This window comes from Scomber scombrus, chromosome 12, assembly GCF_963691925.1.
Source record: "Scomber scombrus chromosome 12, fScoSco1.1, whole genome shotgun sequence".
NCBI lineage: Eukaryota > Metazoa > Chordata > Actinopteri > Scombriformes > Scombridae > Scomber > Scomber scombrus.
This window is the reverse complement of record NC_084981.1, coordinates 19,265,188-19,279,486: the sequence shown is the minus strand read 5'-3', so window position 1 is coordinate 19,279,486 and position 14,299 is coordinate 19,265,188.

Genomic DNA, 14,299 nt, shown 5'->3' with positions numbered 1-14,299 from the left:
CAGGAAAAAGTTTCAATATTTTTCGCCCATGGGTCCTTTTCGAGGACGTTATGTGATGTTCAACTCCAAGAACATTTTGTGGCTATGATAAGAATGTCATCTTTGGACTCAGTGTTCCCAGACAACTGTAGCTGCTAGCTTTGTCTGTCAGTCAGTCAGACTGTCTGTCTCTATCCACTCCCCCTGACAGATGAGGAAAGACACCTTGCCTACAGTCAGAGAGTGGGAGAGAGCATGTGTCACTCTGATAGACTGAGTGTAGCAGTCAGTGAATATGTAAGGTAAAAATGCTGGGACATCGCTCCCCTGTAATCCTTTTGGCTCCGTAGATTAGGAGACATAGTGTAGCGCCAACTGCCAAATTTGTATTCTGGTCATCTCCCTTTCTTACTGCAAGAGGCAGCTTTTGGCCATATTTAGTCCAGTAAAACATGCACATTTTCCCTTTGGCTTCAAAGGAAAATCAAGCCAAAGGACATAGTTTGCATTATAAAAAAGGAGAACCTACTAGTCCTGAATCCACTTTTGACATCTGGATGTTACGAGACGGTTGCAACTCTTTGTACGTTTCGTTTAGTTACTCAGAGACCGTTTGGACTAGACCAGTCTGCCATACATCTGGCATACATTTTTATATATTAAACGTACATCTGTCTGCTAATTACACATACCATTTAAAGATGATTACATATAACGTGACCTGAATAGAAGAAGTCAGATGTTGCAACTGCCCCCAAGCCCCTCCTCCATAGCGAACTTTTAATTGTGTATGTAGCCCCAAAACTTCTTTCAAATTTGTTTTTTTTCATATATTTATCTTATCTCTTTGGGACTCAACTCATGGTATAAGGCAGCTGCCCTTTTTAAATTCGCACTGAGACTCCTCTCTTGGTCCCCTGAGAACACTTTTCTGATGGCCCAGTACCCTGCACTCAGTAACTTATCCAGTCCCTCACCTGCAAGTTTTTCTCTCTGTTTTTTTATGAAATTGGAGTAAGGGACTGTGACAGATGGCAAAGTCCTTGGCCGCTGCCTTGACTGTCCTGCCCTCATCTCTGTTTGTATCTGATGCTTCTTCCAAAATATGAAAGTGAACTTTTCGGTTAGTAACTTTCTTCCTCACTCTTGGCATACTGAAAAACAAACATAATTTCTACTTTTTACGTGATTCATTCACTGTATATGACAAACAGTTGTGGCTTACTGTTAGCTAATGTCCAAGTGTTTCCCATAGATTATGTCTGTGGCAGCAACAGATGCAGGGGGTAGGGGTTCTTTCTTTAAATTAATATGAAATCATACAGGATACAAGGGCCTGCACTGCAAATAGCATGCAGCTATGTACAGTGTGCTAACCTTGACAACCAAACTGTATTATAACAGTGTAGTGTTAAGGACTTATCAAAACTTATTTGAATGTTTTTCCACATAAAAGTCCATTTACCTAATTTAAATCCTTAAAATTACATCTACCCTCATTAAAAATTCAGATTATATGAGTATGCAAGTACTCTTCACTTCAAAAGTTTAACTGCTTAACAAAAGAGTATTTCAAAGAAAAATCCATTCTCATTGTACTGTACACTGGAGGCTTCACATTCTGACTTCAAACTTGTGTAAGTTGCATAATTGACCACGATTAGCTTTCAAACTATTTGTGATGTCACAAATCATGCTCGTAGTACACAGCTTAGTCCAGATTTTCAGTGACCAAGGACAAACTTTCCCCCTCTCAGCAGATGAATGTGAAAACAATCTTCTGATGTCAAACTTTGCACATACATCATTCTTGATAATGAGATTCAAACATCCAACTAAAGTAACAAAAGGCAAAACACTTTTGAGTTGAGGAGCTCTGTAAATAAGGCTTACTGCAAGCAAGATTTACTGAGGCTTTTGTGCCTGGTTTTCAGGCACAGATGTGACGCATTCTGCCACAGACACATCCAATTTATTTATAAAACAGACACACCATGCTGGAGTGGCAGATGAAATTATTATACTTTTATAAGTGATATTTTCAGTAGCTTAAAAGCCTCAGCTGCATTTCAAAACAGTAAGTAGTTTGTAAGATTACTGTTATTATTTACTTATTGAGTTTAGTGATCTTATAGAAAACCAACTATTGAACTGTGCATATGAGCTCTGCAGGGCAGTGCCCCACTTATAAAACTGTCCGTAGGATCTATAAATTGCAATCAACTTGAAAAGGTTAACACTCGGCCTTATATCCTGCCCACTATGCTCCAGGAATTAATCATTAATGGTCAATGCCAATTATAAATACTGATATACATATTGTTCATGTGAAAAACAGTGTGGGCATCATATGGTACCTGTCATCTATACAAAATTTCATGGCGATCATTCCAGTGGATGTTGAGATATTTCAGGCTGAACCAAAGTAGTGGCCTGACCGACCGAGACCAATCTAGCATGGCTAAAAAAATTCAAGCTGCAGATACACATGAATATTGGTCTATTCATTCCAGTATGCAGGTGCAGGAGTTGCATTTTAACATCGTGAAGAGGTGTCTGGCCTTGAGCTGCTGTCATTAAATATTAAGTCCCATGCAAGAAATCTTGGTGTTGTTTTTGATTCCAGTTTAAAATTTGACAAATCAACCAAGTTGTTAGTGCTTCTTCTGGATTCTTCCATCTCAGATCATTTGCAAAGTTAAAATGATTCCTATCTGCTAATGATTTGGAGACAGTAGTTCACGCTTTTATTTTCTCTCGACTACTGCAATTCTCTTTATGTAGGAATCAGTCAGTCAGCCTTATCTCGCCTGCAGCTGGTTCAAAATGCAGAAGTGAGACTACTCAATGATATCAAGAAGAGAGACCATATCTCCCCTGTAACTGTCCACTCTTCACTGGTTACCAGTGAAGTACAGAATTGATTTGAAGACTCTTTTGTTTGTGTTTAAAGCACTGCATGGACTGGCACCAGGCTAAATCTCTGAATTACTCACCCGCTATTCTACCTTCAGACCCCTCAGATCTGCTAACCAATCACTGCTCTCCATCCCAGTTAAAAACCAAAGGCGATCAAGCCTTTTCAATTGTTGGCTCAAGATTGTGGAAGAGTCTGCATCACATCGTCCCCCTCCACTGATAACTCTAAAAACCCTCTAAAGACCCATCTCTTCTGCTTAGCCTCACACTTATTTTCATGAAGGTGACCACAATCTGGCATATATTTGCTTGTATTTACTTGTATGTGCACTGTTGTTTGAGTTATAATTTTATCTGATTTCTATCTCATTTTTGATTGTGTTGTTATTTTTGATCCTGTGGTTTTGTTTGATTGTAACCATCAATCAAATTTTAATCTCTCTGTAAAGCACTTTGGTCAACATCTATTATTTTTAAATGTGCTCTATAAATAAATTGACTAGACTTCACTTGTAGTCACTCGGTGTTGTTGGCTGTGTTGAGTTTATCTAACTGTGGATATTCCACACCAGCATTCAGGCCTTTATTGATTGCTTTTATTATCTGCCCTGAACACTTGCCTATCATTGACAGCTTCCCATTTTAATAGGATCTGTCCCTTTTCTTTCTCTATCACTCTTACAAACTCTCACACACACATGCAAACACACATACACACACTTCCCTATTCTTTCTTATCTAGATCCTTTGTATGGTGTAAATAAGCTTCAGAGTAGGCAGACAGACAGTTACTTTGCTATTGGAATTGTTCAGTTACCTTGACCTGTGGCAGCTCATCTCTAATGCAATCATTCTTGATCCAATTGTGAATCCCTCAACTGTGTCTCCCTCACCATTGGTCCTTTTGCTCCCCTGTTTGACTCGTATCACAGAGTGCGACTGAGGTAAAGGTTTATTCATTCGATTCCTCCTCTCAAAAAAAAAAAAAAGAAAAGAAGAAAATTGATACATGTATTATCGCTGGGGGTGGAAAAGAGGGGGCTCAAACATGGTTTCTGATTTTAGTTACTTTAATTGTCCCAGTAAATTGGACTTATTTTTCAGCTTAAATGTTATTATGATGATTGTCACAGGAGGAGATGAGAATTTTAACTGCTCGACGCAGCACTAATTGGTTCCAATAAGGAGCACAAACATTTCATCCTGCCTGTTTGTGACATTTTGTCTATTTAAGGCGTATACTGCTCACACAAATGCACACGCACACACACACACACACACACACACACACACACACACGCACACGCACACGCACACGCACACGCACACACACACACACACACACACACACACACACACACACAGAGGACTGAGAACACAAAGCAGGTCGATAGGTGTTCAATTTAACAGCTTTATATTTCTCAGTGTTGTTTACAGTAGTCAGGGGATATATTTTTTTCTTAAGGCAAGGCAAGGCAAATTTATTTGTATGGCACATTACATACACAAATTCAGTTCAAAGGGCTTTACATAATGTGTAAAAAACATTAAAAAAGGAAAACTGAATAAATATATTAAAATCCAAATAAAAAAATAAACATTCTAAAGGAAATTCTCAAGTTAAGAACAGAGACTCAAATATGGGATATGCATAGATATATGAATACTTAGTCAAAGGCAGTGCTGAACATAAAGTTTTTAACCAGATTTTAAGGATGGTCAAATTAGCAAATATAATTTTCTTTGAAACTTTGTTCCAGCTCTTTGGTGCCAAGTAAATCAATTCTCTGTGTTTAGTTTCCAGTCTGGAAACTGTTACCAAACCTCTACCTGATGACCTGAGAGGCCAAGAGGGTTTATATGGTAAAAGGCAGGCAGATATTAAATTTAGTCCTAATCTTGTGAGAGATTTATAGACTTGCAGCAACACTTTAAACTCTATTCTCTGACACATTGGAAGCTAGTTCAGAGCTAAAAAACTGGTATGATGTGCTCAGGGCTCTTGGTCTGAGAAAAGACTGTTAGTTAATCTAACTTGCTTGAAATGAAAGCATCGGTTAGTTTCTCTTAGTCATGCCTGGACATCAATCTTCTGATTCTTGTTGTTTTAAGATGATTTGCTGTAGCTTTTAAATGTTTAACTCTGAGTCCAACATTTTTGACATGGTTTTTGCTTTTCAGAGACAGAGAGTCAAGATGAAAGCTAATTCCCAGTCTCCCTTCTTTTCCACCTAAGACATTTATCTCAGTTATATGTGCATTTATCTGAAGAAAGTCCAGACACATCCAATCATTGATTTGCCTGATGCCCTTCCAGATGGATTGGTTCTGACCGTACTCGTTTGCTGATCTCATTCCTCTGTAGTTTTTCAAAGAGAGATATGTTTCAATTTCAGCATTAATAATATATTAATAATGATATTTTAAATTAACACAAGTTTAAGTGCTTCACACAAGCTTGTTCATGTGCAATTCTGATACTTTGCATTTCAACTTTTCCAAAACTGTTTAGACATATAAATACGATCATGCAGACAATGTAAGGCATTCAAGTCCAATCAAGGACAATAGCTGCAATTTGAGACCATAATTTGTGTTGATGTTTATGGATTTCATTGATTGTATGAAGTTGAGAAGGAGTAAAATACTGTCAATGACAAACACCATGTAGTTCTTGAGTTCACCTCTTACTCGAACGACGCTCAAGTGAAGACAGCTGCCAGACAGAGCTGGAAAAACCTTCCATGCAATGAGGGTGAACTGGCAGTGACCCTGTCTGCAAGGTCTTTAACTCTGACCATCTGAGCCTTTCTTTCCTACGTCCTCGAGGAGGCTGGAGAGTGCACCACGTTCAGAGGGGAGGTTGTTGCTTTGAACTGTGGCCCGATAACTGTTGTGGTGGCAATGCAAGAACACGCTGGTGGACACGAGCAGTGAAGGGAGTTAGTTCTGTCTGTCAGATCAGGAAATTCTAAATCAGGAGGACAAACAACTTTGGAGAAGTTTTGTGTGTGGCAAACATCTGATATTCAGTGCTATCACACTTCCTCCAAAATTGTGTTTTGCTTTTGCATCATAGAATTTTAAGTTGCATCAGAAAGATAAGACAACTGTGCATGTGTGTGTGGAAGTCTAAGTCTATTTCTGTCTTTCTTCCTCTGTCTCTTTTCTTTGTGGGCACTCTCAGTCCCAGATGTTATTTGCACCTGTGCTACATGCTGTGTCTGTCCTCTCAGTGGTGACAGTATCTTGGCAGTCTTCAATACAGAACAAGTAATGCAGAGGTGTGATTTTGAACACATCAGGATCCTGGCACAGTGGCAAAGTGGTACTAATGTGAACACACACACACATACATATGCATACACGCATACCCAGAATTTATCCTTACCCTCCTTTTTTGATGAATTCAAATTTCTGAGGCAACCAAAAAATTTAGTTTTGCAAAGTAGTGACCATACTAAAGTGCTACGGTCCCCACTAAGTGTTGAAAACAAACACAAATACACACAGGCTTTCAGGAGGATGTGCCTAAGGAGGGACAGCCAAAGTGCAGCTTTGTTACAGTTACCTGATAGATGTGAAAATGTTCAGATCTATGCTTGCCTTAGAGGCTCTGCTTTAAAATAGACCTTTAGTTTTCATTTATTTATGCAGTATAATCTCACATGTGCTTTGATGTCGTTTGTCTGCTTTTTGTATGTGGTGTTTATCTTTTTTGCTCAGATACTGCAGATGAAAAGCAGCCTTTTGGCTAAATTTGGCATATTTCAATCATATTGATATCAAGTCAAGTAAAGTATTCATGCATTTATTTAATCTTTCATCAATTTAAATTATACTTGTTTGAATAATGGGGATCAAGCAATTATTACATCAGTTATTACCAGCAAGTTGGTGTGATTTTAATATTTCTAAATTTAAAATCATATGTAATTGTGAGGCAGATACTGCTTGTTGGTTTATATATTGGTGGAATATAGGTTCTCATTTAATTAAAATGTTTAAAACCTTGGGTTGACTACATTGATGGATGCAATGCTGTGTTAACAGTCTGTGTTGACATATTTATGATGCCAGGTGGGAAAAAAATGATATGAAAATTTGGACATGCAATTTTCCAGTGTATCTACTGTAGCTACAAAACCTGTTTTGAGATATTAAAGGAATGAGTGACCTCTTGGCTTTTGGAGGGTTCAGATGTGTGAACATTTTGAGTTAAAGTGTCTTCAGCGTGTTAACAAGCTATCTCTCATGCCATATACAGTCGATAAAGAAATAGTGTCTACACATAGTCTCTGTTGTAAGATGCAAAGAGGCTGATGACATTGTAGAGTGAGAATAACTTACATCCTCTGCTGTTTTTCATCTTCCCCTCTATCTTCACTCCCCTTCTCTCTCCATTTATCAACCAGAGGGATACAGTATGATAAACAGTCTGTCAACTTTAATAACCTGAAATTGTGAGTATGTTTATTGTGTTATGTTGCCTGTCATGGTTAACTGGAATGGAACACTCCCTCTGCTATGAGATGTTTTTCTGCCTGAGTCATTTTTACTGTGATACATACTGGAAACATGACTGAGCAGTATTGAATGATTTATCAATGAAGACTGTCAACGTGAAACACTTGTAGGCATCACTACGTAAAGTAGGAAAGGTGCACAATCCTGCTGAATAACAATGATAAAAAAAATACAATAGGATAATATACAGTATATTTAGTGTAATGCATACCACTGAAGCTTTTTTGGTTAAAAGAAATTAAATTGATTCCAGTATTTTTTAGAGAAACTGACGGGATGATTGTGGTTGTTCAGTCTACCACTTTGGTCCAGACTGATATAGCCTATTTGATAGATTGCAATGAAATTTGGTACAAATATGTATGATGTCCAGAGGACGAATCCTACTGACTTTGGTGATCCTCTGACTTCTTGTATAACGCCACCATCAGGTAGACATTTTTGGTTTCAATTAAACATTTGGACAACTATTGTATAGACTGGGAATTTGGTTCAGACATTCATGTTACATAGTAAGTTTGGTAATCTCTTAGCTTTTCCTTCGGTGCCATCACCAAGCCAAAATGTTACTTTATCCAATGCTTTGGTTTATAACAACCTGCAAAACTCATGTCATTCCTATCAGCATCAGCAGCTAAACTATGATTGTGAAAAAAGCAAACATACCTGCAAAACATCAGCATGTTAGCATTGCTGACTTAAGCACTGAGATCCAAGCACAGCTGTACAGCCTCACAGAGCCACTAGCATGGCTGTAGACTCTCCTAAAAAGATTTCAAACATGTTCATGAGCTATACACACAATAAAACTCTTTTATACTGTCATTGTGTTGCTGCAGTTTGCTCCTGTAATGTACACTGGTGCATCTTTGTCAAAAGTATCACATCTCACCTCTTGCAGATTGTGCTTTATATCAGCTGAGTATCACAGCGTCTGTGGATGTCTGCTCATGAGTTAATGAGACGTGATGAACTGTTAGCAGAGCTCCGTCTCCGAGTCCATCACAGCAGTATGATCCAGCATTATCCCGTAAGCTCGGCTGGGATGGCTCTGATTAGCCCTGCATGAGGAGCTAATATGAGTCTAACAACCAATACCAGATGTGGTCTTTCTTCAGAGCTCTGAGAGAGAGGAGGAGGATGATATTTATCAGGACTAAACCTGATTGCATAAGTGCAAAGACATAAACAGAGAGAATTTGGGTGCTTTAAGGTAGACATGCAGGCAGACAAGTGCTGTATGTGTGGGCAGGCAGCACACACACACTAATTCGTTATTGCATTGCATCCCATTATTTGGCTTTGCTTATCTCTATTATTTCTCCCATCCTTTAGATCTTGTTGGGATTTTTAACATCTGGACATCTGGATGTCCAATTCAGAATGAGAAACCAAGCCAAGAATCTGTTCAGGAGACAAAAAGGATAAGCACCTTCATTTCACTATTACCCAGTACATATAAGGGTTTTTAAAACTCCATTGCTTTCCATCCTTCCACTTCTTGTTTTTCTATCACTTGTTTTCTCGCTGTCACACTCTCTTTCCTTATCACACGCGCACACACACCCCATGAGTGATTGTGTTTTGAACTGTACCCAGTAAAACCCCCGTTGGGGTTCTTTCATTTGTGAGTATTGGGAGATCAGTATTTGACTAAACAGGTGCACAGTTGGTAAATCATTAGGAAAGGAGTGGAGCTGGGACTCAGGGAGGAGAGACAAAGCAGCATATGGCGAGCAAGTTGTTCATGGCATACTGATACAAATAAGTGATTCATGTACTTTGGCATTGTGTTGTTGGACGTAGGGAAAGCCCTGTTTTTATGGCTGGAGGAGGAATTAGTCCAACAGTGTTTGTCAAGGCTCTGAGCTATGCTGGTAAGTTATCTCAAGCATGGAAAAGCTTCAGTCTATCCCCTGTGTGTTGGCAAGACAATGAATGCCAGCAAACACGATTTGTTGCAGAATTCTGCAGTGAAATTTTGCAGAGTATTAACGTTTGACTTTCAAGTTCATGCGTGTCGTGTGTTGACTGTACTCTTGTTGAGGAGCTTACTGAGGGGAGAGAGAGAGGTCACAAGATAATTAGATTTGCTTTCTTCATCTAACGGGATGTTCCATACCACTGATAGTGATAATTAATTAGCTAATGCCTTCAGCGTAATTAAAACCCTTGACAATCTTACTTTTGTTCTGACTGTATAGCTGCTGACTGGTGACAGATGGGACAATTGAGAAACAGAGGAAAAACAGCAGAGTCAGGGGTGACTATGTTTGTCAACTCGCCGGGTCTGTCAGTGTGTTTTGTATGCTGGTTCTCACCGATGCTGTTTCGGAAACAGAGTCGCCCAGTGCTCAGTGCGCTTTAGCAGTCATTTTAACTGAATCAGATGTCATTGGGAAGAGTATGTGAGATTCAGTGAAGGACACTGAGTAACGTGCATCACAATGAACTGGCGGTGACAGCCTTTTCACCTTGAGTCAAATTCAAATTATCTGATGGCTGTGGATCAACGTGTCGCACTGATGACAGGAAGTGGAAATTCAATAGACAAACTCAAGAGTTGATCACATTTAATGGAGCAGTCCACCAACTTAACATGAAGATCAGTTTACTTTTCACAAAGAGGACTTAGAGCCAGTGAAAATAATTGTATAATGTCAGAATAAAAAAGGTTATCTTTATTGTCCCACTAAGGGAAATTAATTTTGCAGGGCACATATAAAAACAAAAAAAAAGGAAGCATAGACAACATTGCCAACATACGAATACAACAAAAAAACACTCTACTAAAGCAGGGAAGAGGGCATCACTGCATATGTGCAGGTGCAAATGTGCAAGGGAAGTGCAAGTAAAGCAGCCAGAGTGCTGGATGCTGTTAAGCTTATCAATAGTGTTTGGGATGAAGGACACATGAAATCTCTTATGGTCCTTCTAACTGGTGCCTTAAAACAGCGTCCTAAGGGCAAAAACTTAAACTCTGGAGTGGATGGTCATGGCAAACCAATATAAGATAAGCCTTCCTTAGGACTTGTCTGTTAGAAATGCCTGTGTTTTAAGGTTTGTCCAGTTAGGCAGGGGTAGCTGCATTGTAAGTAGGTAAGATCCGTGTTTTTTGGGGCATAACTTATCAGCCGTTTCTGCTTTGATTGCGATCATTCTGTTTTTCAATCTGTCTCTCAGAAACCCTCGAGCTTAATGGAAGCACAGTACATCTCTGGAGTGTATGTCAGTGAAGGATGTGTAAAGACTGCAGAGATTAAACTGCACAAGCAAGATTCATTAATGGTCTGTTTCGATGTGGAGTTAGTATGGCAAAAACCACAAAAAGATAGATCTATTGACAATAAAAATTCAGGTTAGTTCCGATTGTGATCATTAGGTCTTGCACATATCATGACCTAATAGTATGATACTCCTTTAAATTGTAATTTAAGTAACGTGTTTATGTAATTTTTCTCATGTTACTGTGAACCATCCACCATTTTTCTTTTCATGACACCCGCATTTTCTGAATCCAAATGTCATCTGGTCTCACTTGAGGACTGTCTTTATCTTTACTCTCAATTAGAACCAAAATCCATAAGTGAATCAGAGCCAAGTGGAGAGTTGATTGTCTCCAAACATTAGTCAGCATTTGTCGCCTCTCCTGACTGAAAGAAACACTTTATCTACACTTAAGTCTATTTGATTGTGATTACTCTTCGTCACAACATGGCCCAAGCTCTAACTACAGGCTGTTGACTGCTGTGTGATTACCAACTGATTGCCCTCCCCATGGTTTCCCAATAGCTGTAAGACTGACTCAAGACTTGAGCCAAACTTGGAACATTTTTGATCCACTGCAATGTCTGATTGTGTTCCAATTTCTGCTTGTCTCAGTTTGTATGAAACTTTCAGCCAGATATTTTATGAAGCAATTTTCAATTTGAAAAGCTTTCATGGTGAAGAATCCTGTTGACAGGCCGCATGGCAAATAAATTCTGCAGAGAGACAGGGCTTATAATCTACTAACAACTTGCTAAAGGACAGGGAGGACAGTGGAGATGACAAGTCAGGCTGTGATCAAGGTCAGTGCTAAAATGTCTACAAAAATGCAGAATTCTTTGGACACAGTGAGAGGATTAAGCTTTTGTATTCATGTGAAGAGGGGAATGGGGAGATGCCTATAAAAGGGAAAAGACTGAATGTGTATGCTTGAGGTAAGAACAACTGGGAGAATGAAAGTTGAAGTTGGAGGAAAGAGAGGAAGGAGATGAGAGAGCAATGTAACGCTGGAATTGCTGTATAATTCAACACATCATTGGTATTCAGATGCTAATATCTCATTGCACATGTCAAGGAAGGACACTAGACACTGGTATACACACACAAACCAGACACAAAGAGAAATCCCCCTCGGGGTGTTAGCTTCCAATTATTTTTCAAGAAAAAAAAACATTCTAAATTTGAAAACCCTCCAGAGAATCAAAGACTGGCGGTTTGCAACACGTCTCAGTGTCAAAATATGAAAATAGACGGTTTTAATGTTTCTCTCTTCAAAATTTGCTTGTATGCATAGTAAGACAAGCTTATTTAAAAATGTGATGATGACTTCTTAGTGGTAGTACTTTGATAATCAGTGCTGATGTGTTTTTTCCAGGAATATTTGCAAACATGAGGTTTTAAAGCTTTATAACAGTGTATCTGTGCTGTAATCATCGCTGGAAATTACTCATGCTGTGAAATCAGAAATGTAGGATCAGACAGGCAGTATTTTTTCTGAATATAACCCTGGATAACCCCAACTGCGGTTTATAAAACATTTCATGATTTGGAGCCGTGATGCATGATGTTTTCATACCATGGCTTGTCTTCTTTCTTTTTTTCAACCATGAAACTTATGTTATTTTTGTTCAGAACCAATCAATGACAAATTGTTACAATAAAAAGCCTATCCAGTGCATTGTAAGGCATTGGATTTTTATTTCTCCATCAATCCTGTTACCCACGCACAAATAAGAAATTGTTCAACTTTAATGACCAGCCTCAATGTAGCTTTGATCTGCAAAAAACCCCCCAAAAAACAAACTGAGTATACGCTACTCAGTGCTCAGCTGAGACATGGCTATGAAGAAATTAGGTTATACTGGCAGCATTATATCAAGGTTATTCCCATTAACCACAATGCTGTTTGGAGCCAGAGTTATGGCCATCAGTCCTCTCCATTTGATGTACTGTAATTTCGACTTAGTTTTCTCACTGTACAGGATGTGGTCTGTATGTATTTACAAAGGAATTAGTTGTTGAATCTATATTTATGTTTTACACACTCCTCCAAATTGGATTTACATGCTTCTAAAGTGAATTATATTTCAGGAAAAAAATGAATCACAAGTGTCTGTAGTAGAATACGATCCTGTATCATTTTATGTGCTGTGTGTGCAGACACTTATTTTCTTCTGACTACATGTTCACCTCGCTGTTGCCAGCACTGCTTGTCCTGCAGCACACCTTACGGGCAAATCTTTTTTCCTCTTTTTCATTTGATTTTATTTCCTGTGGATATATGAGAAGCTTTTTTGTAAGAGGCTATCCAGCTCTGAGTTTAAGCAGAGAGCAAACATTTGTTCGTGCATTAAGTAAGTCAAAATTCATTTCAAGGTTTCCACATTATTTCTTTGTAATCGGGTATTTTGATAATACTCTCGAGAGGGGGAGTTAGATGGGAGAGGCCATTATGAAGTGAAAACTGTCTCTGTAGGCCAGCGGGCTACAGTGACTCAGTTATCAGTGTGTTCATGCAGTTCTTGAAGAATCAGACAGTGTGAAATTGCAGGAAGGTGAATGTTGAGGCTCAGCTTAGGGTGTGTGCCCCACATAGCAGGTGTGCTGGTCCAGAACCACTGACTGCGTTTCTCGTTGCTTTTTTATTATTCATGATTTGAAAAATAAATCCTGGCACCAGACTTACTATATAACTTACTGAAGTCTCACTTCAATTTAATACAGTTTTTTTTCTATTAGCATGCTGTTGACACTCCAAGTATGGTGTATATAATGCAGTGATCACTGTGCTTTAGGTTATCCCCAGTATCCCAAATGTCATTTGCAGCCTTCAAGTGCAACATTTGCTTTGTCAGCTCGGCTACAGTCAACACTGAAATTAAATAAATTGGTTTTTATGTCAATATTTGTCCTTGTTCTACCTTGCTTTATTTGTCTGTCCCTGCTTCACATCTCTGCTTGCTTAAAGATTATAGATGCTTAAAGATTCTTTTAATGCAGGCGGATCAACAAATATACATGAAGCAAAGTGCAGCACACCCAATATGAACTCCACAACATCAGCTAACCAGATCAGCAACTGTCTTTTTCACAGCAGACACTATATTATATAAGCCTATACACACATATACACCAGCATCCAGATGGAAGGAGCCAGTTCTCTACTCACAGGATGCAGGCAGACACTGATGGGAAAGTAAACACACACACACACACGCACACACGCACTCTCTCTCACACACACACACACACACACACACACACACACACACACACACACACACACACACACACACACACACACACACAGAGAGAGAGAGAGAGAGAGAGAGAGAGAGAGAGAGAGAGAGAGAGAGAGAGAGAGAGAGAGAGAGAGAGAGAGAGAGAGAGAGAGAGAGAGAGAGAGAGAGAGAGAGAGAGAGAGAGAGTCAAATAGCCTAGAAGGCATTAGGATGATGAGAGTAATGTAAATGTTGGAGGAAGTCGGCACAGTATCCTATATTTTCATAGAAATATTGCTCGTGCACAGGGGACAGGAAATGTGGTCAGAGGGTCTGCAGTGTGTCTGAGCAGGAAGCTCTGAGACTTCATTCCACAAGTCCCTGCA